A 2,982-nucleotide genomic window follows, 5' to 3' on the forward strand; every position below is an offset into this window, starting at 1 on the left:
CCGTGTCCACTTATTGCATCCGTCACGGATCCACTATTTTTTATCAGTTACGGACCCATTCCGGACTCATAAATGTTCCGGGACTGGACCATTTTGGATCCGTTAATGAAGTTACTTTCTTATTACAATCCCAATAAACTAATTCTAAAGCAGTTAAGCAATCGTTTCAAACAGCATTTAATTCTACAGATAACACAGGCCTAGACAGTTTAAATAAGCTCCCAGAAAAAAAAACCTGACGAAGAAATTCACTCATCATGATTTTTTTATTTATCTTTCTTGACATAATTTTTCTGGCTCACTGTCATGTTGAACAATCGCGTGCCGTGGCTGCCTCCCTTCCCTGATCAGTCGACGGGGAAACATCACACCAGCGCTCCGATCTGAAAAGGCAACAGGTGTAGAGCTAAACTTAGCTTTCATGTAAATTTCGTAGGATGACAGTCAGACATTACATCACGATATGGAATGGACAACACTCTTTCACACCTCTATCCCGTGACAGTAATGATGTTGAATATTATAAGATGTACAATGTCCTACTTACTCTTGGTCCGTAACAGCCGGGACTGGAGGCAGCAGACGGGCATCACCGTAGCAGGGTGGGTAGCTGGCTAGCCCTGTCCGACCCAGAGGTAATTCCACCGGTTTACTGTTGCACAAGATTAAGAACAAATTCAGCTATTTGTAGCCCAACCACGGACACCTGTATTAAACTATGAGCCCAGCTACTTCATTCATTCACCAATGATGGACAGCATAGGGACGAGGGCGCAGTTCATGGGCATCCATGAATAATGCTAATAAATAATTAGCCTGGAATTCGTTAATGTGAGGAGAACATGATGTCACCGCTTGTGGATTTGTACCGTTAAAAACACAGTTGGTGCCAAACCTGTTGCGACCATCACCAATCGGTGTAAAAGTGTACTACGAGCCAAATTCAGACCAATATAGCCGTTTCAAAAGAGTATTTGAACACTTATGCCCTAAGTTTTTGTGCCCTACACAAGTTTGCTTCAGGCAACCGGTTTGCTAGTAGCTGCCTGGCTAGCAAGCTAACGTAAACAAAGCTGTTAAAATGGGCACAACGTAGATCATTTTTATTTAACTGCACTTCCTCCATGTATCGGATGGCATCATGTTTTAACAGTATACTACAATAGCCAATGTAGTTCTCAATGTCTTTGAATGAATGAATTAGCTGTCTCGTTTTGAAAACAACTAGGGTTAACATGAAAAATACATACACTTTTTAAAGTCATAAAACAAATTCCTACTAAATATCAATAAGTATTGACAGTATAGAAGCTTCAGATATACTTTTTGTACTTTTGTGTATCACCTAATATAAATAAATCAATACTTACTGGAGAGCGCTGTTCGGTCGTGTCTGCCCCAACAAAAACTGTACCAACGTCCGTTAGATTTTACGGCGCGTCCGCGTTTGTGAATCAGATATGGATCCAGCAATGGTCCGCGTTTTGACAGTAGAATTTGGGGCGGCGCACGGTGGCGACCCTGATCCACCAAGGGGAACCCAAACGAATGTGACAGTGACACGGATGTGGTGACTTGAACGCGGATCCGCGTCGGAGTCCTCTGCTGTGTGGGATGCCAGCATAGAAATCTTTCATTTGTCTTGTCACAGGCCGTGATGTGTGCTGTGTAGTTATGCGTCGTGCCCTGTCCTCTACTCTACATCTAGCTGGCTTCGGCGTTTTTCCGCATGAAACTTAAGTTGTCGTCCCTCTTCTTTCGCTCAAATCAGTAACAAATATGTAGATTTATTTTCATGAACTTCTTGTAGCCATTTCTTTTAATGTGTCGGCTGTCACACGGACGACATGTGTACTGTGTCTTGTAATAGCATGTTAATTACGTCGCAATGGCGCATCCCCACCCTTTCCCAAACCCTACAACTTCTTTTTTTTTTACTATTCTGCTTGTCGCAGTGTTGTGCAACTACGATTTTATACAAAATGCATTTTTGTATTTTTCCCCTAATGTCATGTCACGTCATGATCAAGACATCTGAGTATTATCTGCCTCTTAGATGGATAAGTAAGACGCCGACCAGCCGTGCCATTGTTAGGGAATCGCTATACGTGCTCACATGACCTGCTGTGAACACTCTAGCTATTTGTGTTGTTGTTGGCATTGCAGTGTGTAGGCTATGTTGGAAGTCTAAGCGATACGACTTGGTTTTGCTGTGGTGAAAAAATGGCGAGTGTCCGAAAAACCCCCACTTGTCAGACGTTGACAATCCGAGCCTCTTTTGATGAGTCTCAAGCGACATTACAGTTCATGCCTAGATAACAACTTTTGGTTTTGGGGCGTAAAGGGGGGCGTGTTGTTAACATGCCATTTAGTAAGCAGGCTCACTGACTGTATGAACTGGAGCAATTTGACATTCAACCAAGGCAATTATTATTTTTACGAGATTTTATCATCATTATTAGATTTGGTGTATTATATTGCTTATATATTGCTTTGAAAGCCCACCTGGGAAACTCCCATTGTGACACTCCACTCTTAATGTGTTTGGGTCTGTGGGACCCATTTTCAGTTTTTGCTTTAGAAAAATGGTATGGATACTTTTTCATATTGAGATTTACTGGTCAGGGCTCATAATCAGGAAAATAAAGTTAGTTGTCCTCCTCTCTCTATCTCCTACCCTCAAACATAGGCTACTCAGAACTTCAGAAGCAGTATGAAGGGAACATGGTGCACAGCAGCTTTTTTTCTTCCTTTCAGCCCAGGTCCAGTGGGCAAGAATATCTTCTGTGTAACAAAAACATGACCACCATATAAAGGCCTATACATTATACATACATTATATGTCTGTATATATACGCCGAGACAATATCATCATATACAGATATCGATATACCGATATACCGATATACCGATAGAGGCACTGGGCCCTCAGGAGTCAAAAATTGCCCGGGCCCTTTTCAGATCCCAGTCCAGCCCTGCGGG

The 2,982-nt window shown here is 42.3% G+C and overlaps 1 long non-coding RNA gene across 1 annotated transcript; it reads right to left on the minus strand.

Annotated features, from left to right (window-relative positions):
- Nucleotides 1–276: 276 nt before the first annotated feature.
- Nucleotides 277–1,452, minus strand: LOC134459987 (uncharacterized). Its single transcript, XR_010036934.1, has 3 exons — nt 1,371–1,452; nt 548–652; nt 277–383 (listed from the first exon to the last, which is right to left on the minus strand). It is a non-coding gene; the product is annotated as an uncharacterized LOC134459987 (long non-coding RNA).
- Between the last annotated feature and the right edge of the window lie 1,530 nt (nt 1,453–2,982).

The sequence above is a fragment of the Engraulis encrasicolus genome, chromosome 2 (genome assembly GCF_034702125.1).
Source record: "Engraulis encrasicolus isolate BLACKSEA-1 chromosome 2, IST_EnEncr_1.0, whole genome shotgun sequence".
In the NCBI taxonomy this organism is placed as follows: Eukaryota; Metazoa; Chordata; class Actinopteri; order Clupeiformes; family Engraulidae; genus Engraulis; species Engraulis encrasicolus.